The 26,587-nt window shown below is 40.6% G+C and overlaps 1 protein-coding gene and 1 long non-coding RNA gene across 2 annotated transcripts in view; one reads left to right on the plus strand and one right to left on the minus strand.

The window, feature by feature from the left end:
• Nucleotides 1-26,587, plus strand: part of LOC306961240 (zeta-sarcoglycan-like) — a 285,411-nt gene that overhangs the window by 42,225 nt on the left and 216,599 nt on the right. The gene's annotated exons all lie outside the window — the stretch shown is intronic.
• LOC306960740 lies at nt 11,931-22,615 on the minus strand. The gene is made up of 3 exons (XR_013792697.1): nt 22,579-22,615; nt 12,965-13,087; nt 11,931-12,480 (listed from the first exon to the last, which is right to left on the minus strand). It is a non-coding gene; the product is annotated as an uncharacterized lncRNA (long non-coding RNA).

Consider the following 26,587-nt stretch of genomic DNA (forward strand, 5'->3'; position numbering starts at 1 on the left):
GACTTTAGTCACATCTCCATGGAGACGAGCTGGAGACGTACCCTCTCCTGGTAAAGTTACAGTAATGTCTTAGGAGAGGTGAGCCACTCACAGCAAAGGAACATGTTTGTTTGTACATTTATGAGGTATTTTTCAATTATGAAAATATCTGTCATAAAATAAATGCTTGTATTTCAATTTTATTTATTGGGTAAAATTCTACGCGGTGTATCTTTAATATTTGGTAGAATTGCCTTTAAACTGTATAATTTGGGGTCAAGCGTTTTGAATTTCCTTCCACAAGCTTCTCACAATAGTTGGCAGGAATTTTGGTCCATTCCTCCAAACAGAACTGGTGTAACATTTGCCACATTTGCAGGCCACCTTGCGCGCACATGCCTTTTCACTCTTACCAGTTTCAGCCAGCATCTTCACCAGGTTGTTTGCATTTGTTCTTAGGTTGAATAAATGCATCTCTCATTCTTCTGGCATTTAGCAAATGGATATTTTTAAAATTCTAATTGACCTAAAAAAGTAAAAGTAAATTCTGGTTTCATGTCAGACTCTGAGAAAAACAAAAAAGTGTCTTTTTATATAGTGTAAACATATGGTTCCCACTCTTTCTTTACATCAAGTATGTGAAGGAGAGGACTTTGCCGATTGTCCTCTTTTGCACATGCTACTCCTTTGCTACCCACTGTTCACCAGGTGGGAGAATGAGCAAAGTACAGTCATGTCAAAGCACAAGACCCTTTCAAAATATACCAACTAGGATTATTCACCTTATTCCAGAGGGGCGCAGCCATGAATTGTGCCCGCCCCTTTTCTCCTATCTGTTAACATGGGACTGGAGAAGTCCAGATAAAATCAGTTACTACAATGAAAACAAAGCTGTTTTCAGGCCGTGCAGAGAAACGGTGCAGTGTTGACTTGTTGGTGCAAATGAACATTGGACATTTTACACAAATCAATCAACTAACCATCAGAATTCAGCGGTGAACTTTTTCCCTCGTTCTCCGTTTAAATGAACGGGACAATGCCGAGCCAAGCAAAAAGAGGCAAAAGTGGGCGGGGCGGAATAAGGTGAATAAGTGGATCCAAATCTGTTGTCGAGCACAGTTGCCATGGCAGCAATTAGCTGGGTCACATTACTCTGGGCCACGGCGTTAGTGCTGTGCCAGAGGAGATCGTAGATTCTTCAATGTATAACGAGATCGAAAGTTCAGTTAAAACTTGCATGTTCGATTCCCGGTGAGTGGAGTTTCCATGTTCTCCCTGTGCCTGCGTACTTTTTCCTCCGGGTACTACCTAGCCTGTGCATGTGTGAATGAATGGTTTTATTCACGCTCTGAGAATTACAGTTTTAAAAATCTATCCATGCACATAATCTGTAATGTGTTCTTCTAACTATTTATTTTTCATCCATCATCCTGCCATAAGAAATAATATAAAGGGCCGACTCCTCAAATCCTTCAAATCACTTGCCAAATATATGCCATCTTTTCCCTGTCTCCACTTAACCATAACTCACCCTCTGACCTCCCAAGTGTGGCTAAGACAAAAGTCACTTCTTTTATTCATCATGCGCCTCATTTCCATTCCCCCTCTACACTCGGCCGGAGGGAGTTTTCATCTGAGGTATTTTCCCATTTTCTTGAGCAGATTAGGAATTTGACACACCTAGGAAGAGTCTTGACAGCTAAGCCCCGCATTGGTGTGTGTCTCAGAGCGTAGGGGAGAGCACCATCTGTGAGGTGACACACATCATTCACTGTGCCACCAAGTCGAGCAGAACGGGGAGGAAATTTTAATCAAGGAGCTCAGCGCGCCTGCCGGGCTGTTAGAGGTGACTGTCTGCATGTGTGTGTGCGAGCAGGTGGCTATAGGTATATTAAAAAGAGCATCTCGGGTATTGTGACGACACGTTAGGACCAGCCGTAAAGAAGAAAATGACTCTGGATGATGTAAGTGCTCCTATGTGCAATGCTTCAGTAATAACAGTGAGGAGATATATGCCTGGTGGGGGACCTAGTGGAAATGGTTGCCACCGTAGATCACAAGGCCATTTTGCTTTTACATGATCCCACTGCTGTAACATCTTGAGAGCGATTTTATTAATAGATGGAAGGGCCGCTGCCTAATTTAGCAAATCCCACCACTTTGTCCCCCTTTTGTTGGGGAAATGTTGTATCCCGTTAATACTTAGCAAAGGTCTGAGGAGCGAAAAGCCCACTTTCATTAACTGACTTTATTTTAGATATTGAACGAACAAACACATTGTTACACAAGTGTTACTTCAAATAGAAGAGTCCTGCTTTAAAGCAGCACTTAGTAACTTGTTTACCTTACCTTAAATAAATACTTTTCGTAGTCCCTCTGGGGGTAATATAAGTGATGGGATGATTGGGGGGTCTTTCATCTCCCCCTGGTGTCTCTGGCCAGAAAACCACTATTGCAACTTTCCCTGCTCCGACCCGGAGGCCCCGATACACACTAATAGAATCACGAAGAAGAAGCTAACAGGCTAACAGGCAAAGCTAGCTGTGGGCTAGCGCCACTTAAACAGTATTTGCAGTTTAATTGGATGTACAATATCCCTCTCTCCCTTTGTCTTTTCTGTCAGTGTAGTATTTACCCTCAAGGACAAAAAACGTAACATACTATGACACCTGCAGTGCCGCTAATGGCCTCTAGGGACATGAGGAACTTTGTTCTGTTTTAAAGGGTAAAGAACCGTTGACTAACTTGGACAATCAACACTAATGCCTTGCAAATCAATGGACTTCCAAATAATAATGCTAACCACTACACTGTAGTCATTATTACTATTGTAGCCGCCCTGGGGCAGATGGATAGACGCAAGGCTGACAAACTCACTCACTCACTCACTCACTCACTCACTCACTCACTCACTCACTCACTCACTCACTCACTCACTCACTCACTCACTCACTCACTCACTCACTCACTCACTCACTCACTCACTCACTCACTCACTCACTCACTCACTTTTGCATTTGTTCTTATCACACTAGCAATAAAAAAGAGCCGTTAGAGCACAGTGCTACTCTGAGGATGACCCAAACAACGATGTGTGACATATAAATGTTCAGGGCTGTTCAAGAAAGAGATGAATATTTAAAATGGAGTGTCTGGTTATAAATTATGTCAAAGTGACCTCTATTATCCAAAATGCCTTGAGTGTTTTGTCTGTCTATGTTTCATCCTCCTTTTAACTCAGCTTTGATAAATCTTACCATTAACCTTTGCAATCAGACGCACTGTTCTGGAAGCCATATCAAAGGAGTTGAGTGCTGAGCACAGACATTACAAAAATAGTTTATCAGATTGATTTCAGTTGATTACGGACTTTCATTTTAAGGTGCAGACAGCATAACACCCTATTTTGTAATAGTTGGTGAAAATATTGTGATGTAGTTGTAGCTCCTCAACAATAAATCAGAATAGAGTTTGATGTGAGACGGGCCTCAGCTGTTCAAATCAGACTTTCGTATCTGCACTCTGCTTTTAATGTAACTAATTAAAGATTATATTGAGAACTTGAGAAGGACTTATGTTTGAATTGCCTAGAGTTTTATTTGGGTAAAAAACTTGTTCCTGAACTCACACAGTCTCTGAAGTTCCATGTTTTGGACATCTATTGTCAACCAATATTTAACAGAGGCACTTCAATGACTATTTCAGTTATTGACTTTAATTACTTTGTTATTTATCAGTGAGTAGAACCTTCCAAACACATTGACAACAGTATCATTATTTCTCTCACTGTTGCCAACAGAACAAATTTGCAAGCTGTTTTATTCTTTATTTTTTGTCTCCAGTTCCGAGTTTGGTTTTTGTTTAATTAACATCTGGAGATGACGTCGACTTGCTATTCCTGACTCTTCTTCTGTCACTGGAGCTTTCTAACAATCTCAAATTTCTCAACTCACTATCACTCACTTTTACTTCATGTAACTGAACTCATTTAAATAATAGCAAGACATAAAAGTTGCAATCTTGCACTGCATTAAATTTGTTGAAATCATCTCACTGGTTGTTCGGGGCTAATCTGTGACCGTAAAGCATTCATTTCAAGATTATATGATGAAATGACTTAACATTACACTGGCTTAGAGGAGGATGTTACATGCTATTTCAAAACTTTAAATGTTGTGTTTGGTGAGCTTGCCTTGTCCATATTTCAGAATGGTATTGAAATCTGTCAATTGCAAGAAGCCATATTTGAACAACACAATTACGTATTAAAAACCCTATTTATCATAAAAGAAAAGTATTAGATTATTAAGATCTTCACACCTTCCTTACTTCCTTATTAACAGACTCATGCTCGGTCAGTGCTAATGCTCTCTAACCGCCAGCTGTATTAATTATAACCCTGTGTGGATCAAAGAGGATTTATTATAATATAATAAAGTATATTATACTGAGCGACTTACGGATGCTGGCATTTTGATTATTAACGATGATCATGATAATCCCTTTCTACTAGACTTGGATTTGACATGTGTGCAATGTGCGAGGTCTTGTTTAATCAATTTCCAGTCCCAGTGGAGATGGTAATGGACTTTGAAATAAACACTTTTGAAGTGTGATTATATAAGATGTGTTTGAGGTATGTTGTCATTTGGAGAAAGACAGATGGAGAAACATGTCTTAAGGAACCAGCAGACTGAGCATGGAAATGACTAAACATATTTCAGTCGTTGAACAGGTACAGCCTTTGCTGCAAAAACCCGGGGGCTTCTTGGCTTAGTTACTACTCAGTTTGATGTTTTTTTTTCATCCTTCTCTTTAAAGCAGAACTAAGTAACTCATGCCCCTAGAGGCCATAAGCTCCACTGCAGGTGTCGTAGTATGTTGCGTTTTTTGTATTCATTAATTGTCCGTGAAAGTAAATACTATGCTGATGGAAAAGACAAAGGGAGGGAGGGATATTCTCTCAATTACACAATGAAGATATTTTTTTTTCACTTTTTTTAAACACTGCTATAGTGGCGCTAGCCCACTGTTAGCTTCTTCTTCATGATTCTACTAGTGTATATTGCGCCTCCGACCCGGAGGCAGGAAAGTTGCCAGGGTGGTTTTCTGGCCAGAGACACCAGGAGCAGATAAAAGAACCCACAATCATCCCATTAACATGTAGTATTACCCCCAGAGGGACTACGGGACTATGGTAAAATATACTGATCATGGATAAATGGTGGACATCTAGCCATCCAAGATTATTGCCTGTTTGCACATCGTTGTGTTATTTAAAAATATGGAAACTCCAATAATATCACAGTCATACACGGTGTAGACATCCCTTTGTTCGGCCTCTTGTAGCTTGTCATAGAAATGTAGCCTGGCCAGTCAAGACTACACTCATCATATTCTCAAAGAAACACTCTCTGGACGTCGTCTCATCCCCCTCTGAGTTCCCATGAGTGTGATATACAGGTTGTTTCAGAACAAACACGCCGGCTTATAGGAGTATAAAGAAACGCTTGACACAGAACAAGACATCATAATCAATGCCAGTGCTCAGTATGACTGCAGACTTTTGTCCAATCAATCGGTGAAACAGCGCTGTCAATCAGCGATAAGAGACATTATTAAGTTAGCTCTGAATTGAGGTCAGGGGTTCACTTACTTATTCCATGCATGTTGTGAATGTCTCAGGTTTTTCAGCAAAATGTCACGATAAACTTGTGAATCCATTTTTCTATTGATGATAGCACGTTGTCCTGAGGCAACAAAACAGCCCCAAACCATAATTTTCCCTGCACCATACTTCACAGTTGATTTTTTTTTTTCCTCCTCACATGGCGTTGTGTGTTCCTCCTAAACTATTCAACTTTGAGTTTCTCAGTCCACTGAATATTTGTCCAAACCAGGTTGAATAGTTTGGGAGGAACAGAGTTATTACGTTATCAGTTCCCAGAAACCTCTATCATGTGAACAAACGAAACAATGAAAACGTTTGAAATCATCATCATCCAAATGCTTTACATTAAAGCTTTTGAGTGTTGCCACTCAGGTTCCTATGTCTCTTCATTTTACAACGTCCCTCTCGCATTCCCTATCGCTTTGTCCTCTTACCGTCCCTCCCTCTCATCCATTGATTTTTTTCTTCATTATTTTAATGTCAATGTCCTTTTGTCTGGCCCACCCCCTCTCCCTCTTTCTGTCTCCAATCTCTCCTTCACTATTTCCCTTTCACCACTTCCACTACCCTCATCTCCTTTTAGCTCCTCCCCCCTCCTTTCCCAGAAGTCCTTGCTACTGGGCCAAGGCGTCTGCTTATTTACATTGGAATAAATCTACCTCATCACCGGCGCACGACCACACAGCAATCCTTTTAGCAACCAGCCTGAAGTATTAATAAAACTAGGCTATAAAATCTCCCTAGTAGTTTTTTTCCTCCCTTTTTTTTTTCTTCCCCCAATGTCAAATGATAAATTGCGGTCCGAAGTGCTTGCCAGATGTGATGCAATGATGCTATGGCTTGGGCGCTTATTCCACTCCATCAGGGTATTGGTCAACGCGAGGTCCGCTTCAAAAGACGTAAATAAAACTGGAAGCTAATAAAGGCAGTGCAAAAAAAAAAAAAAAAAATAGCGCAATTATACTGAGCGCGTAATGGCTAAGCAAAAGCGACGCGTTAATTGGGCGCGACGCTTTAGCTTCCAACGGGGACGTAATGAAAGCGATATGATGATATGAAGAGTGCCCAAACAGGAGAGCAGTAGACACTAACAAGGGCCTTTGTGAGCGAGATTGGTGGCGCTTTATTTAGATGGTCCACGGGGACATTTCCCTATTTTTAATTTGTTTTCTTTTTGGAGGTGCGGTAGGTGAAATTAATTTCCGCAAACCTTTGGGAGTAGGTATAGTTGAATTGCATTGAAAGTATCACAGAACTGTTCACTGAGGTGGGTGAAACTCACTCATTAAATTTCAAGTGGTTTGCTGAAGAGTACTTCTATATGTACAAATAAGTACTGGGGTTATGTGCATACGTGTTATTTGCACCATTCAGGTCAAATCTGCACAACGCTATTCAATCCATGAGATTATTACCAGGGTCATAACTATTAGAAAAAGAGATGGTTCTTCAGATGTACTGATGGAAAAAAATATGTAGTTAGATATTTTATAGAGTCATTAAAATAACACAATCTTTTCTAATCTTTCTTTCATACAGTACTTGAAAGCTTGTGATGCATTAAGAAACATATCTGTTCCATCGAAGAGTAAAATTGTATGCAAGTTATATGTGCTCTTCACATTCTTTCACATGCTTCACAAAACTTTACTTTCACAAAAGTATACATGATTAACTATCTGAGAAATGATTTATTAGGTCACAGATCAACCACACTCAAGAAAGCAAAAAGAAACCATTGTCATTTTTTAGAGCATAATGAACTGCAGTGGATGCACATTCTTCCACACTTTTAGCGTAGCTTTTAACTGATATCTATTTATGTATTTATGTATTCTATTATTTCTAGCTTCCTTAATTACTTTTACTGCTCGATTTAGTCTTAAAAGGTTTCTCTTATTGTTAGGCTCTCCCAGTGTTTCCTCTGAAGGGGCCCTCTGGCTCGGGAGCAGTGACAGGCTGCAGCTGTGTGGGTGCTGTCCTGTGGGTGCTCAGGTGGAGGTGGAGGTGTGGTGTCTCTGTCCTGTGGGTGCTCAGGTGGAGGTGGAGGTGTGATGTCTCCACAAATGGGGTTTCCACACTTGTCCTTCTCTACCCAGCCTTATGTATCTAGACGGTGGGGTAAAAGTTTGAGTGTGTGTGTAACATTTATATATATTCGGAGGGATGGGAGGGTGTGGCAGGCGTATTGTTTTAAATGTTGTAATCTGCAAAGCACTTTGTGATACCCTTCGGTATGAAAAGCGCTTTATAAATAAAGTTTGATTGAATGATTGATAGTTATGTGTTTCGTTCATTATGCACCTCTGAGGAAGATGAAAATAAAATGTCTGGCACTTGTGTTCTAGAAAAACCTTACAAACATTAAGTGACACAAGAAGACATTTTGGCACTGGACGTTCTACCATGTTATGCGTAATAAAAACCTCTCATCATGTGATGTCAGTTGATACTCATGTGGTAATGTAAAGACGAGGTAGAGGTTGAATAATAGTTTATGTCGGGGGAAGTTTCCTTAATGGGAGTTTAGAGATCCAAGTAGATCCAGTTACTTGTTTGGTTAACCCCAAGAAGAGTAAACAAACCATGTGGAAAAGAACACAAGGTATTTTATTTTTTTGTGAAGGACAACATTAACTGAACATTAAGATATCTGTCCATACAAACCTTGACACAAGATTCCTCATATGAGGTTTTCTGTGTTTGACTGACTGTAGACTGCATGACTATTGGTCCTTCAATGACACATGATAAAGAATACAGAAGTATAAGACAGGAAGTGGCACGGCACTTGAGCTGAGGAGACGAGGTGACCTTTTCAAAACACTGTGACTGCTGCTGTTCGATGCTCATTTGTCATACTTTGCTGACTCTGCTTTGAAATGACATGCATCAGCGTCCCACTGGATACGGACACTTCTGCATTCATGTTGTAATAGCTCACGCACTGCAGGCAGCTTTTGTGTTCAGGATTCAAAGAGATGCACTATAGTCGTAGAGTTGGTCTTTACCAATGTGACCATTCAAAAGCCTTTAGTTTAGAACATGTATGTTCAGACTGACCAAGGCAACTTGTTTGAGGAGCACAAACCCATCCCATCCATCATTTAAAATGATTTAAATGTTAAGATCACTTTGGCAGAATATGGACAGTGTCGTCAGGATTCTCTGCCAAGGTGAAAAGCATCGAGCCTGGCATTTAGTGAAACTATTAGCGCAATCCCCTCAATCCCCCGTCAAAAAGTCAAAACTTCACATTTATGAAGTAGTCGGTTGTCAAGCACTTAATGGTTCAGCACAGCATACCAAATCAGGATGTTGATAGAGAGTTTCCCAAACTGAAGCAGATCAGGGGGGCACAGCATTTTGCAATTTGTACTTTATACCGATTCACAGAAAGTTTCATACACAGTGTAGTCATTATCAAACCCCAATGTGGTACATCACGCAATTTATCATTTGAAAGTTGTTTAATCATCATAGAGAGTGGAGAACCTTGCTCAACTGCTCTCTCCATTTTTACCAGAAATATTTTACATTTGCACATAAAGCCACACAGTCCACAACACAGATAAAACTGTACGAGATACGTCCAGCAAACCCCGGGGACTTTGGTCGGTTGATCTAAGGTTTACATTTCAAAAGGAGAAGCAAACTAGACATCGCAGCATCAAAAACATGCACATTCTTGTTGGCAAATTTTCCATACAATATGCAGCACAGCTCAGTTAATTAATTAAAATCTTACTTTCACCAGGTTGAGCTTTGGGTACTTGCCTGTCGCTCTCCGCTCGATATCTGTCAGCAGAAATAACTAATTGAATATTCTGAATCGGGTTTGTTTGACCGGGTAAATGGAGTTGTGTCAGGCAAATTCAATTTGTCCACACAATGGCAGAAGATAAAGCTGTGCGTGTACTCGACCCGGGGCTATAGGTATATGCCAGTGACCTTGACAAAGTGCTCAGATTCAGCATATGAGTTTTAATAATTAAACGCACCACACTTTAGCATGAACTGTTGGATTATGGGGGATCACTGGGCTCAAATGTACACATACCTCTCTTGGGAGACATTATAGCCATAATAGAGAAGGAGCAGTAGGAAGGTTGTGAGTACAGTTCTACGTACTTTATAGCATTTATTAGACACCTAAAGCACAACTGCACTTGCTTTTTGCTCCACTTTAGTACACACTTTTTGGAAATAACTTATCACTCAGGTACAATTAAAGCATGAATGGCGATAAAATATGTTACTGAGTTTAAAATTCATGTTAAAAGTTTCTAAACCATCTTGTTTTCTGCTGATGTAAGAGAGGTCTTCTTTCATACCTGCTCTTTGATACAGAAATTCATATTAAAGACTGAGAGCCAGTACTGATGCTGCTCTTGTCTGCAGTGATTATTAATTATTCTCTTGAATACGGCTGCCACTCCAGTATGTGTAAACTGCATAGCGCAGTCTGATTTGATGCTATTTGCTCTCAAGTGGTGCCTGCTCTGTCACCTTTCCGGGTGTTTAAATGTCCATGTGTGATTGTGATTGCTGAGTGTACGCGAGAGGGGTGACATTTCGCGTATCACGTAGCACTGTTTGTTTGATCTCTTCGCTTTCATCTTCTCTGTAAAGAATCCTGACATCCCGGGTCTTCTCTTTACTCCTCTCCTCACTCGAGACAGCTTAGCACACGGATAAATAAGTGTGTCCTCTCCACCTTAAGGGTGAAAGGAGTTATGTGCGTGTTCTCGACTTCTTTGTAGCTCAGGATTTGGTCCTGTGATGCACATTTTGAGCATGATTTTGTGCAGCCGGAATACAACAATGCTTGTTTTCAGAAAGAACTTCTCACCTTAAAGCTGTGTGTGTTACCATTCATCTGAAGCTCTGGCTCCGCTATGCGTTCCTGAACTGCAAGCAAAATGTCCTGGATCGAGACCTGGTTTGGCGGCATCTTGTAATAGCAATAGAAGCAAAGAGTTCCTTTGACTTTCCATTTACACCGTCACAGACGTTTTGTGCAACGCTGAAAATATCTCTTAAATATATCCAGGATAACCGACAGACTTGCGAGGATGCAGAACACCATGACCAAATCTGGAGCTCCCTGACTCCGGGGCCAAAGACTACAACTCAGTTTGACAACTCCACCATGTCAAAGACCAGAAAGAATCTGTATGCATGCATAAATCATATGATATTTACAGAGAGAGGTTCAACACAATCTGGTGTTCTATGGCAAAACAACAGCAAGAAATATCCCGGCATGTTTCCCTATCTCAAGTTAAAAAATGTACTTATTCTATGTGTTAATATTCACCTGCTTTCTGTTGAAGGAAATTAAGACTCCTTCGAGTGTACTGGGTGACATTGTGTTTGTGCCTTCTTTCTCAGCTCTATTATCTATGATTGTATAACTCCATGAGTACGAAAGCTCATTGATATTCACGGAAAACGTCAGGTGAGTCACTGGAAATACTTCCTAACCTTGAAAGTTTTATTTTTTTCATCTGAGAGGTGGAATATGCTCAGTATAAAATGGTAACCTTGAAATTCCGTAACAATAGAGCGATCGAGACAATAGTAAACAGCTTCTCATTATTGAAGTAATTGCTTGGTGCGCTGGGCCCTTTATACCAGTAGAACAGGATAAATACAAGCCAGCATATGCGAGCGAATGGGAAATGATCCTGTAAAAAGTGAAAAAGTACAGTCATTGGTGCTTCATTAGTGGGAAGTAGGCAAGCTATTTGTGCTCATTCTTGTGTATCGAGATTTGAAAACACAGCTACTTCCTCTAAATATCCTTTAAGAGTGACATTGTAAAGCTGCCAGCTATAAAAATGGCTTCCTATAAAAAGCCGCCAACCCTTGGCCTTTATCTGAACAAGGACAGTGTTCCCCACAGGTCACAATTAGGATCCTAATCCAATGGAGTGAAGAGAGGTTTCAAGGTTGTACCCTTGCCACGTGTCACTATGGCAACATGAATCATGAAGTACAGCAACTTTGAATGCACTTCTCCAACTTTTCTCTTCTGAAGGTGCACATGAAAGTGAGTTTGAAGTTTAATCATTCTGCATATTTTGGATTTGCTTTGGCTGCAAATTATGAACCAAATCGAACAAAAGTTATGATTTGTAGGCTGGAGCAAAACACGCTTGGTCTTGTTTGATAACCTCTATTATTGGTTGTCATTTATTTTATTCTAAAAATGAATAATAATGACTTTGTTGGTTAAGCTTTGTAGTGCTTTTTTGAATGAAATGATCCATGTCTGCACACAGTATAACGACTCATTCTCTGCGCTGCATTCCCTCATCAGCCTTAATTGTGTCAGCTCTTCTTGAGCATGTACAAAAGGAGGACACGCTGGCGAAGACATGAACCAATTGGCCACCTGCAGGTGAACATCTTTCAAGAAACATTGCAAGTGTGACGCTAATACATCGTCTTCTTGGGGAGAACAGAAAAGTGTTCCCCACTGACTTCCAGATTCGCATGTCTCGGGCCTTGATTGAGCGCATGCATCCTCCCCTTATGGAACACAGACAAAGGGCCGCATGCAGAGACGCGCTGCTGTTACCGCCCTCTAATGCTGCTGGTGTCTTACAAGGCAAAGACACACACAAAAAAAACACTTGACAACGATCTGAAATGCCCTCCATCACCCGTTATTTCACTTGTCAGTCTTCTATTGCACCAAACCTGTCACCGCTTAAATGTCTCAATGTGCAATGTCTACTGTTGTCTCTAGTGAATGCCACTTTGTCAGCCTGTTGTTGCACCCACAGCATCTCTCCTGTTCCTTTATCCATTGGTGGTGCATCCTACAGAGAAAAAGAATGAAAATAGATCAAATAAGAAAAATGGGGATAATATTCACCATGACAGAAACAAAGCTATAAGAGAAGAAAATGGGATGTAACATATTGTTAGATACTTTCATTTTTGTGTAGTTACAGTAAATATAGATAGCGCCATCTGTCAGTGAAACAGTACCTCATTCAACACTGTATCCCTTTGACTGGTCACTTTTGCTAAATAGAGTTGTGAAAATAGATCACGAAGCCTGGGAAATGTAACAAATCCAGTGTGCTCTGTTTACCCTCGTGTCATTGAGCATGTGCGGCTGTGAATAAGCACAATGGCCTTTAATCTCAGAATAGCCACTTTATATCATTACAATCTTATTCTGTCATGGCCAAAATATCCTCTTCCTTTTTTGTCACCCCCGCACATGTTTGGGAATGGCCTCTTGCATCTTCACTGAGCGCTCTTTGTCTTCTCTAAACACAAACAAGCCGTACTCACGGGAGAAGGCTGGTATACTCCTCCTGTCTGTGCGCCGCTGTGGAGCCTTTCAGACACCTCTCAGACAGATTGGCTCCTCATCTTAGGGACAGTTGATAATGAATTTAAGGCCTGGCATCACACCTGCAGAAAGCACAATTGTAAAGGATGAAAGAGACTGGCAGACTCCATGAGACTTGGCACAACTTCTGAGTGGAAATGAAAGTATCTTGCACCGCACTGAGCGTGAATTGGTAGAGTTTAAAAAAAGACGTACTTCATCGTCACAAGATTGTATACAAAATGGAAGAAATAAGTTTGTATTGACCTGTATTAACCTGCAGATTCAGGTGAATAGAGTGATGTACAGTAGTGCAATATTGTGCAGATCAGCATTCTCTGCTATTTATGAGAAAGAAGAAGTCTGGCAGTGCAAGATCAATCATGTATAGATGTCGTTTTCCAAGATTGTCCTGACAAATACCAAAACAAGTCAGGGACTATGCACATTGACTTTCTGGTTTGGTCATATAAGACCGAAACACTAAAGTTTGCGTCACATATTACAGAAGCTTTGGTTTTGGTTCTTAAAAAAAAGAAGCCTGTTACACTGTAAAACCCTTCATATTAATAGAGTCTAACTTAATCTTCTTTTATGATGACTTCTGGGACGCTCTTCACAGCATCTGCCTGCAATATCCCTTGCAGTCAGGGCACACATTCATTTCTCTTCATTGGATTTGGAGGTGCTTTTTGTGTGACACTGTGTTTGTGGCATTTCCAATCAAGGGCTGACTCTAGGATCATTAATGAGAAGTAAATCACCTTGTAACTCAATCTGTTGGTGCTCATATCAAAACAGCACATTTGCATTGGGGTTAATTGATAATTATACTGTGACTGAGTACATTTCTTCAAGGTTGATGCTGGTTTGCATATCACAAGAGCACACTTTTGGAGTCTAAACTACTGGCTCTTAATGTTTAACGCTTCATAATATAAGCTGTGTTAATTATGGAGAGAAAGTTAACTTAATCCTCTGTGTAGTGCAAGTTTTGAGGCGGTAAACTCAGCCCTAAATTGCCTTCAGTAGTCAAGCCTACTTGGTAAATGAGTGAGCATTAGTGCGGAACACATTGCCTCCAACTCAAGAGCGAAGACATTAATATTATGCAAGTGGCTGAGGGTAATGGTGGCCATATAGTCATAGACTGCACTGCTCTGTATATTAACGCACAGAGACTTACCAATCAAACATAAGTATCATTTTGTAGATGAATGACAATATGACATCTTTAAAGGCAGTAAAGACTTGGTGAAATACTTTGCTTAAAATTAAGTTGTATCGAGATGTTGTGCTATGGTTGACAGGCAGGGCTAAGGCTTTTAACGGGACCGAGGGGCGGCGAGGAGGGGACGGGTCTTATGGAGACTGTGTCAGCCATTTTTTATTTGATTTGGAAGAGAGAGAGTAACCATAGTGATCAAAATGTGTTTGAGAGAAGTACCAAATACCTGCAAAAAGCAAAATAACCCTCAGTAACACATTGAAATTAACGGTATTAAAAAAATTGGCGGAATTATATTTGCAGTAGAAAACTTTTCACACTTCCCTGGTTCCTTCCAGACACAGCTCGGGGACGGACACTGGTAAAAACATAACTGCCGATGGATTTTGACTCTGACTCTCTCCTTCTCGGACATAATCCGCTTGACTTTACCGGGGCTTTGTTCGACACCAATAGCAGAAGCTGAGCGACCCAGAGCGCCTCAGCCTTCATGAAGCATGTGCACCACTTTGCACTTTCCATCATTCATTTCAGTGGAGCTTGGAAAACGAGGGGTTGTGGACTTGTAGACGTGTGCAAAAGCCCAGTTGCTTAAAGAAAAAGCTTAGTGCATATGTGGTCCTGAGTGCTAGGTGCTGACCATAGGTGCCGATTTCAGTTTCTGTCAGTGAGTGCCCAGTCAAACAACAGACCCACTGAGTTGTATTTATCCACCTTATTCCTACACCCCATGAGCCTTTGCGTGAAAGATGGGGGGGATTTCCGGCATGATGTCACAGCTGAGACGAAACTACGAGCCGTGATTATCTGCTAACTATAAGGTTTTGACTGAAATCGCTCCGTTGAAGAGTTTTCTGACCCGTGGGCATGTTGGCCAAGTTGTCTCCACTCAACCTCTGTGGATATCTTCTAATTCTGCGATCTTTCACAAAGACTTTACTCAGATATGACACTTTAGGCTTAGAGAATGGTCAGCACAAAAAATGTCTTTTTGTTTCATGTTGATTGGTCAAATATCTGTGGAGATCTTCACATGTTCAGATTAAACTGAGCTACAGTCTTTTTACGATGCCTCATTACATACGCCGCATTTACGGAAAAAGACCATGTCAGTGGTATAATCAGGTCAAAGGTTTTGCACAAAAACGACCAGAAAAAAAAGTTGGAATGCTCTTTGTATAACTAAGACATTTAAAATGCAATGTATTCAGTCCCAGTTCAGCTTGTGTCGCCTCACGGGGCTCGGTCTCATGTCACTCGCACAGTGTGAGCAGGTCAGTCAGTCGTGTGTTAACAGTGTGTGTTTACCTCCGTGGGCTAAGGCTTTCTTCGTAAATGTATGTCAGTAGCATTGAGCATATTCATAATCGCCCCAGACATGTCACAGTTTAAGCCCAATTTCAGCATGTTCCAAACACTGCATGTTCCAGAGCCACAAATGTCACTTTCTCTGTTTTTAATTCAACTGCGAACAGCGGAACGTGTTCCAGAGCTGCGCAAGGACATCTTTTCAAATGTTACGGAGGCTGATCGTTTAGAAAATTATCGTAAAATGTGGAAATAAACCGCTATGTAAAATGAAAACTCGCCCGGGAAACCAATGTAAACCAATGGCTCAGAGTGACTTCCTGCATCTCACCAGAAATTCCCCCCATCCTCGTTCCTACAGGAGCCACCCCAGGAATAAGGTGGATGTGACAGACAAGTGGCAGCTTTGATCCCACAACCTACTGCTTGTGAGTTGGCCATGGTTAGTGCTTTGCCTCAAAGCAAGAATGTCCTGGGTTCAAATCCCCGGCTGGACGGGGACGTTTCCTCGGGCTACCCCGGTTTTCCCTACCACTAAAAACATTTACAATAGGCCAGGATTACTGGATGTGTGCATGAATGGATATATTGGCCGGCCGATAAATCGGGCCGATATTTGGGGATTTTACAATATCGGCTATCAGCTGATCTGGCGCCAAAAAAGATATTTCCGGGACCCGTTTTTTGCATTGGAGAGAGTAGGGCTGCAACTAACGATTATTTGGTCATCGATTAATCTACCGATTATTTTCGCGATTAATCGCTTGGCTGTGAATGATGTATGAAAATTCTAAATTTTTATCACATAAAGCTAAAGTGGCGTCGCTTGAGGACATGTTGATAGAGTAGACTTAAAGTAAATGTTTGTTAGAGAGCCTTGGCGCTAATTCTGCTTTTGATTGGATGAGATAATAATTTACAAAACTCTACAGATCCTGTAGAGTCTGTGTTTACTAGAGAACGATTACTCAATTACTAAAATAGTTGTCGACTATTTCAATAATCGATTAGTTGTTGATTAATCGATTAGTTGTTTCAGCCCTAGGAAAGAGCAAAGTCAGGGCTTTTAAACAAGTCCTCTCACAACTCGGGGAGGTTAGAAATATTGCAATGAAAATACCTTCAAGTTTGTTGAACACAAGTTTCACTAAACCTCTGTCAGTACAGACATGGACATGCTGCATGTCATTTTGATCGCCGCACAAATTGCCAGCGCTAGTAAGATTTGGAAAAATCGTGGTCAAAAATATCGGCATCAACCTTAGAAAAACCCATATCGATCTGCTTCTAAGGGAGCATTGGAGCAGATGTCTGCTGTCGCGCTTCTGTGAGTCTACCCCAAGGGAAACTGTAGCTATACGTACGTAGCTTACCACCACCGTGTGTGGAGTGACTAAAGAACAGAGCCCCTACACTGTGTGAAGCGCTTTGGGTGGCTTGTGTCATGGGAAAAGCGCTAACAAGCTTCCACTCCATCACAGCTGCTTTGGCCCAAACTATTCAAGCTCCATAGACAGAATCAGCAGACACTGGGACTTTAGCAGATAATGCTTTGGGAAAAAAATCAAATCACACATCTTTATGCACTCTTTTTTTCTCCCTTTTTGCCAAACAGTTCCTGTACAGCTTGAAAACAATAAATAAGTATTTAGAAATATATATATTTTAGTGATGTATTACACATCACAATACAGTGTTTAATTTGAAATATCCATTTGGGATAATCGTAAATCACACTCAAATATTTTAGAAATTACATTTTTGCAACTTTTTACTTTTTTAGCTTTTTTTTTTTAAACACTGTATCATAGCAAATCAGTCCCTCTGATCATCATTGTATTATTATTATTATTATTATTATTATTATTATTATTATTATTATTATTATTATTATTATTATTATTATTATTATTATTATTATTATTATTATTATTATTATTATTATTATTATTATTATTATGCATCAGTTGCATGCCCCTGCATTTTTCTGGGCTTTGGATCGCACTCAAAGTGTCCGTGTCCCCTTGTGACAGGAAGATACGCTGCTCTAAAACATAATTAGACGATGTGTTTTTCAGCAAGGGCATCAGTGTGGCTGTACAATGAGTCAGCGTAATCATTATAATTACATTTTTATTCCTATGACTTGATATTGAACTATGTCTTTTTTATCTCATGCCAAAGTGTTCAGCTTATATACCTAATAGACAAAGTGAAAAAAAATGTTCCAGTTGAATAAAAAGAAAGGAGATCGGAGGAAAATTAAGTGCTTTATCAAATTAAAAGGATATGTAAACACTTTTTGTTCCTTTCATTTTGCATCAGTTACACTGAATTCATTCATTAATTATAAATGTAATGTTACAAGTCATTGGTCTCAAGTCATAAAGGGCAAGTCTGGTCTTTGGAACATTCGAGCATGTCTGAAGTCCCAAAAATGGCGACGCAGGGCTTTTTGTAGCACCAGCGAAAGGTACTTTAGAAACTTGTGGCAGTGATAGACATCTTCCAGGATTTGAATGCTCCTTCATTTTTTAAAACAGTATTAGCAGGTTTATATTACGCCAGCGTTTCCGTACACTTTTGGGACTCTGAAGGGTACATTTAGTCCAATCCCCGGGGCTGGCGTCTCCCAACTGAAACAGGAGAAACACACACAATTGTACAGCGTTTACAGCAAAGTATGCTTCCACCCACACCTCGCCTCAGCGTCTTCTGACCAGACTGTATCGACGAGGATGCACCGCGGTTTAATCAAGGCTAAAAATACATGTAAACACCGTGCACAGCTGATGGATCAGTCGTGACAGGTTTCTGATGGAGGTTAATGGATGCTCTCATTACCAACACAGCAAATAAAACAATGCTTAGTCTGAGTGCAAACTGGCCGCGCAGGCTAATGGAAGTAATTATGGAACGCAGTCATGTTGAAAATATTACAGAGAATAAGCAAAGACGTGTGGTGTCTTCCGCCCCTTATGCCGCGTACTCATCACACAAATGGTTTGGCGCTGGAGCAATTAGATGTAAGAGTTGTCTTGTTAAGTAACAGATGATAAATAATTGTTAATTTGTTGCGGGCAGATTGGAATATGACTGGACTGATGAGATGTATGGAGCATGAGTTGGCAATTTGTTGCCAATAACATAATTTTTCACCTTTTGCTTTTTTCTTGAAATGGGCTGTAATTGGGGTTATGCTAGCCTGGTCTTACCATATCCTCATACTCATTTCATACAGAGGGCCTGGATCTTCACAATTGAGCTCAGTTTTTAGATGGGAGGGGTGAACTGAACTCCTTGAAACGATTGGATCTGATTTTACCCGATTGCTAGCGTTTGGTCATGACGTACTGTATGTAATGCGCCCGAGTGAGTGAAGCAAGCTAACTCTTGGGGACAGCAGCCTTCAATTTCAATTTCGAAATATATTTGGGAGCCGAGCCAGAACGGATTGAAGAGCTTCCTTTACTTTTGTATCCGCCACCATTGCCAAACAACAACCAGCAAATCCAGAGCAAATGTTTAAGTCTCCTACAACACCCGCCTCCCCCGCTCGCTGAATGGTAGGTTGAAATTCAACCGATGTAACGTGGCCACTGAGATCAGACCCAGACGTAACATATAGGGAAATTATATTTGACCGGAGTTTACGGATCGCTAAGGCCAGGCTAGGGTTCTGCGCTAACGACTTCCGCATTCTACTAAATGAGTAATTCACTTCCGGTCACTGTGTTACGGCCAGCTCACATGAAATCCGTTTAAGGTCCGGCCTCCGTGAACTTAGAAAGTAATTAAAACCAATGTTGCACACTCACACTCCAGGTCCGGTTGCCGAGGCCATCCGGTGGCAAACGAAAAGAATCCGCGAGAAGTCTATTTTTGCCGGAGGCCGGAGCCCTGCGGATCAAGCTGACAGAAAAACATGAGCCAAACAGGAAGTCGGGTCTCGTGAGGAAAGGAGATCCGGTGTATTTCAAAATAAAATCTGTCTTCTCACTACCTATCTGGTCTCGTTTACCACTTGTACACGCGTGTAACGTCGGAAATGTAAACATTTCTCCATTGCCAGTGACATAAAGGCACTAGTGTGTTGCAAAGCATCCACTTCACGGGGGAGAGTCGGTGTACTGGCAAATACGGATTTTGTTTACAAAAACTACCTATAGTACACGGGGCTACTTATCACGTGAACCCGCACCAAGAGGGCAACGCACGTGCACTTCTGTTCTCGCGAGTGCTGTTTCTGTGCCTGACGCCGGAGCCGGCGGAGCTGCTCACCATGTCAGCCAGACTCACTGCTAGTGGTAGTTTGGGACAAACCCGGACTGGATCAGGACTTAACCCGGACCGGAGTTAATGTGAGCCGGAGGTTAGGGTTCGTCCTGACGCACAGGCAGCTCCACCACAGCAGGCTACACAGATTAGACCAGTTTAGTTTCATAAATTCAGCTTAGCCTACAGTGAAATATACATATAACATGTGAAAATCGTATCCAGAGGCAGTGTGTGTTCGGCTTCAAAACAGGCTTTAAGTCGTCCAAAAGAAGAACAGATCTACAGCATCGTAATAGTCCGGTTAAATCAATAACGCGTCACTTTGAAGTCTTCTGTTGAATATACTTTATTTAAACTGGCTCTTGTGCATTGTTGCAAATACATGTCCGTGAGCAGTACATGAATTTAAATAAAGTGCGTCAGGTGAGGCGGCTAAAACCAGCTTAACGACAGCTATGATTAGCTATTAATAAATACGTGACATTTCCTGTTGGAATCTCTCGTTTGAGCAGTGAAGAATTTGTAGCTCTATGCAGTTAAGTTAATTTGACAAGCTTTACAACGTGTAAAACATGTAACAGTGTTTTTAGCTGCTCCTTTTAATTAACACGGTGACCGGAAGTGAATTACTCATTTAGTAGAATGCGGAAGTCGTATAACCCCATTGCATTTAATTTGCCTTTAGGTGTGCAGTGATTTCTATGTTGACTTCACGTTCATGTGACTTTTTTTTTTTAAGATTTCCTTTCTGAAGCTGCCCTCCCTATTCATCCAATCTGGGGACAAGCAAACAGACGGTAGCATAAACATGGCGTAAAAAAAAAGGTATAGAAGTTAAGTTTTTGGTTTATGTCACTGACCTTTGTTTGCATTCTACCATTATTGCCAATATTCCTTTGGAAAAAAAAAAGCATGATAACATAAATGGCCTTTTTAACCAGGAAAGTTTCATTGGATTCAGAATCTCAGTATGAGAGCCTGTTGTACATGTTTTTTCGAACCGGGGACTTTTGTGCTGTGAGGCAAGACTTACCTCTGTGCCACTGTGTCGGTAAAGTTGGGAAACAACCACAGTTAGCTATGAAAAACTTTCAGGTCAATACAGGCTAACAGCGCCCAGACGCATAGTGAGGAGAGGGAAGCAGGAAAGAGAAGAACAAGGGAGGAGATGGATGTATAAAAAGCCAGAGTAGAGCTATGTTGCCGGTGCGTTCCCCTGGTCCGGCCCCAGAGGATGGTGTGATGGAGCAGAGATGAAAGAGAGACTTTGAAGAAGGACTGATCCTTCCCTTGCTCCCTGGGAGGAGGAGAGGGGGGATCAGAGCAAAGGCCCCTGACACAGCCACAGATGTCAAGATACACGCACACTACTTTTCACATTATGCACTTGACTTCTCTCAGAAGTCCCGGCCAAGGTGACTTTACTGTCCATTTGAGTTTGCTTTGAGCCAGCCTTTCACAAATGGACCATATGGACTGCCTTTTTACACTTTCTTACTGCTGACGGCAACAAACTGCAAGCTCTGCTTTACTACTCTAAATCTATCAGAAAGCAATAACAGTTTTCGGCAGTTGCCTTTCCCTCTCTCTCTCGCACTGATATGTTTACTTACAGTCATTACTGTGCCATGTCAAATCTATTCCAATATTTTTGGTTGGCTTTTGTATTTTTGACAAATGTTTTTTGGGGTGTGTCCCACCTGAGTCTGCTTGGAAACTAAACAATGAAACAACAGCAGCAGCATTTTATTTCTGTAGTCTGTCCCTGTGTCATTTTGATCCCTGTAATTGTGACATTTTCAATGAAAGTTCAACAAACCACGTGCGCTCTTTATCAGAACAACCTGCTCCACGCTTCTAAAAACAGACCTGCAGCAGCATGACACAACATATTTAGGACTCCTCTCAGTGTGCGTGAAAGGTGAGGCCTGCGGGAACATGATTACAGTTTGGACCATGGTGAGTAAGAAATGAATTCATTCTTTGTTATGTTGTGTTTAGCATCTCTTTTGGTGTTCCTTTTTATAAATTCAATTCAAGGTCATTATGGTCAAATTACGTGCGCAGCTGTATGTCAACTGTAGTCTTTGCGTCACATCCATCTCTTCTGGTCTGTGTGTTGGAGCGCCTTGTGAACCGACCCATGACCACTCTAGTATCAGCTGTTTTTTCTTGTTCACATTATCTCGCTTCAAAAGCCGGACCATCAGCCACGTAACTACCATAGATACAGATGGCAACGCGCTTTAAAAAGGGGGCATGGCGTAGCCGAGTGGGAAGAAAACCTCTCCTGGGAATCACAATGTTTCACTCTTTTTAGACTATGACTATTATAAGCCAAAATCGGGTCCACATGGATGTTTTGTAGAATTGAAAACGACACTCGCTAACGCTTGCATACGTAGCGTAAAGCAAGCATAGCTTCCTTGTCCGTTTTTAAGTTTTTAAGTATTTGTGGGCTTTTGAACCACTTTGCTAATCTCCATGTCTCTGTATCTTTCTTTAGTAGAAAAATATATTCTTAATTCAGCATTTGTTAAAGTAATGGTGGAGAAATGGGAACAAGTTAACTTTGTTCTTTTCTTTGTTCCCTCTCTGGCTGCATCTTTGCTTACATTTGCAAAGATGTTCTCTTTGTTGCTGTTCCCATGAGGGCATCAAGCGATCAGAGCCCTGTCAAGGCGGCAACACGCAGGCATGTTCCCTCATGTTAGGAGATGGTCACTTCACTTTCTCATGGTAAAATACTGTCAGGCTTACGTGCAAGATGAGATGCATGTGAAGCGTTAAAGGCCCATCTCACTGGAGTACATGTCGCCGCGACTGCCACAAGTAGAAGTCGCAGCAAACTCGTTGCAACTCGGATTGCTCACCCAACTACGTCACCGCGACGTCTCGGAGACATCTCCGTGACAAGCGGCGGCTCGAGGCGCCAACTTGTCTCCAGGCGGTTGAGATCAGCCCTTTACTGTGCAGCGGCAGCAGAGAAAGGGGCAGACGAGAGATTAACTAAGCTTTGATGATATATTAAGTGATCCATTTTGCCATCAGGGCATAATCCAAATGTCCTGTCCTTCAGCAGGTGTCCTTTCTTCGTGCCAAAAAGAGAACTGAAAGTGAGGCTAGTTTGGCTCGAGATTGCCTTTACAACAGATCCGCTCTGCTCTCAGCTTCTCTGAGACCACCTATTTGTTTTGCATTGAAAGAAAGGGTCAACAACTATTCAACAGTCATGCACAATTTATCTACGATTGCAAGATAGAATTATGCTTAAATTGAGTTATGCTCTGATTTACCTGTCCAGCCAGACTACATGTTTCATTTCTGCTACGGGGCAGAAAGACTGCATGTCCTTTAGTTCCGATGGCCGTGATTGAATGACAGCATCAAAGAATTACATCATCCGTCCGTACCAAAACAGACATGGCCGCTTACCTGAGAACAAAGACATAAAAATAGCTGATTAAAATCACACAGGAGGGTTAGAAATAGCAGCATCTTCTACTAAATCAACAGGTAAAACATTAAACCGTTATTTCATGGTGAGAGAAGATATAAAGCTCATTCTGAATGATACAACATTGAGAAAGTCTTTGTGCATTGGAGTGGCACATTGCAATTTACATCTGTGGTTGGATCAATAAAAAACTTCTACGAGCAGGGTTCAAACTGACTTGAACAGAAAGTTTTGTTTGTTTGATTATCTTTAATGTATAGGCTGAATATCTTTCTCTCTCTCTCTTAAATGCCTATTCCACTATGCCACCAGCCTGTAATGCCATAATATCTGACTCTTTCATTGTCAGCTCTGGGCTCCTTATCATGTGCTCCCTGGTGCCGTCAGAGACCGAAGGAATCCACAATCTTAAGTTCCTTAATTTAATGCTTTAACTCATAATAGTGAACCACAGGTCATTATTTGAGCATCTCATTTTCTGCTGTAATAGAGATCTGGGGTCATTTTACAATAGCTTTGCGTCAATAGATTTCAGGTCACTTTTAAGGCCCCAGTCTGATAGATTTATAGTAGGTGTTGAGTATTAATTTAGCAAAGAGAATAACAATATTTCTCAGGGTGTGTAGACCTGCATTTTGGAACAAGACAAGATTTTGTGATAATAGATCAAAATCTTGTAAAATGTTCCATTCATTGTGTAATGTAACCTCATTATGTAATAATTCACCTTATAATAATGAGAACATTTTGCAATAACCTGTTGTAAAAAATGTATGCTTGCATAAAATTGGTACTATTAATCATTTGCAGAGACAAGTAGTACTCAGTTACATTTACTGAAGTACATGTACAGTACTTGATTCACTTTTTTTTATTTTACTAATTAGAATAGGTTTTAGCATATGGTATGTTGGCGTGTTGCATTCCACAGTGAGTAAATCTTTAAGTCTTTAATGGTCAAACAGTTACTCAGTACTCATAGTACAAGTGCAATAAACAAACTAATTAATCTTTATTTATAACATATGAAGAGTCAGGTCACTAAAGAATAAATGTTGATTAAAGATATCAAATAAAATGATACTTGGGTCTAAATTGGAATTAAAGTGATTAGAGAGATAATCCTCAGAGTAATTCTCTGTGCTTTCCATATCTTCAACACAGCCATGACCTTTGTCCTCTTAATCTGAGGAATTTGCTAATGCTAGTTTTGTATGATTTACATAATTACTCACTTGATCACACTGACCGTTTGAACACACAACATATTGCTGTACAGTAAATTAGCAAACGCTATAATTCCCCCGCTTCAGGGCGGTGCTAATAGTGGGGATATGAACCCATGAGAGGAGGCACCCAGAGCACTGCTGTCGACGACAGGGGTGTTCATATCAAACAACCAAAGTTTCACACACGTGGCTTTATTTCACAGCCCATAGAGGCTTCTGTGACCTTCATGCAGATGTTGCTGAATTTGACTCTTCATATCCAAATACACTTTGGCCGATAATCATTAGGAGCACTTGCATTTTTGTGTTTGTTTTAAATTAAATAGTTGCTTTTGGGGCATAGCCATTTATAACAACAGTGTGTCTCAGCCTTTAACGCCATTTCCACCCCAGCCTATTATTATGTGAAAGCCGTTTGTTCTTTTGTCTGCATTCAGATGTTGTATACAGTCATTTTACATTATTTTCTGAGATGGCATTGTTTGGTGTGGCTTTTCAACTTGAGACATAAAAAGAATAAGAGCGTGTTGCCCTGGTGATGAGGTGGCGGGTTAACGAGGGAGGTGGCATCTCCATCAAACCGCCTACAGCCTAAGCACTATTAATTAAACAATCTTTACATGGAGCTGATATATGGACATGCCATCCGCACCGGCCTGACTGGAATGAGAATGATTCTCTGCATTGTACTGAGGAAATGGGGACAGTATGTGACTTGCTTATAGATTATATAGGAACTGCATTAACCAGTGCTCAACATGCTTTGAGCTAAATATTTCAAGTGAACCATCAGGTCACAAAGTGAGATAAGCAGTTATCAGCAGTAGCAGAGGAATTCTTGCGTAAACATAATTAAAGTATTGGCAGTCGTAGCAGCTGTACTAATGTTAGTTACAGTTGCTGAACAGTTCAAACATCACTCATGCTGATGCATATAGTTGTAGTCAATGAATAATAAAATGCTTTCCTCTTTTTAATTTTATCTCGACTTTTGATTTTGAAATTATTATTATTTTACCAAAACAGCTCACGAGATAGATGAAAAATAAACCTCCGCTTGAACACCACATGAATGCTTTCCACCCCAGTATGATTCATCACAATAGTTTCCATTTTAATCCTCCAAAGTCCAAACTCCATAAAAACTGTTACTGCCACGTGATTGACTGTCATTTAAACAGTTACAAATAGGGATGCACCGATCCGATACTGGTATCAGATATCAGAGCCGATACTGGGAAAAATACGATATCGGGTATCGGCTACAAATATCCAATACTGAACTAGTTTTGGCTCTCAACGCCTTAAAAACACAACTTTTACCACTGAAATCTAAGTGAATATGGGCATGTTGTATAGCGTTTTAAAGCTACGGACATGGAGAATTCAATCACCAAGTTAGTCTTAACCTGCGCAAATGTACTTTTTGATCGCTGCGCAAAATTCTGCGCTCGCAATAGCATGCTAAAGCTAGCGGGTGTATGCTAAGGCTAACAAAAACTTATCGAGGCTGGGTCAAAAACTATAAACTACTAAAATAACCACTGCTGCCAAGCCAAGTGTTTGTATTTTAGTTTAAGAAATAACTGATATAACATATTTGTAATGATCAGATCATTTCATGTGTGTTATTTCGTGTTAATGTAACCTAAAGTCTGACATATACCCAAGGCTAATTAGTGTAGAAAAGTCCAGCGATTCTTGTTTAATGTTTATCCATTAGTTTATATAATTGATAATTGATCTGTAATATCATGACATTAAAAAAAAATACTTTATTGATCTTAAAATGGAGAAAAGAGTAAAAAACAGTAAATTTTCACTCAGAGAAAGGCACTTTAAACGTACACTGCATAACATTTTGGACTACACTGTGCAAAACATGCTCATATTGACCAGCTCGACACAGAAAAATACTATTACTGCAGGGAATACTCAAAGAATTGATTTGGATGAGGACCTAACCTATTTTAATCTCAAATTTTACTGACTCACAGCAAAAACACATGTTTGTTTGTGCACTCATGAGGTTTTTTTCTAATGATGAAATGATCTATCATAAAATAAATGCTAGTAAAATTCT

This window comes from Gobius niger, assembly GCF_951799975.1.
Source record: "Gobius niger genome assembly, chromosome: 3".
NCBI classification, from domain to species: domain Eukaryota; kingdom Metazoa; phylum Chordata; class Actinopteri; order Gobiiformes; family Gobiidae; genus Gobius; species Gobius niger.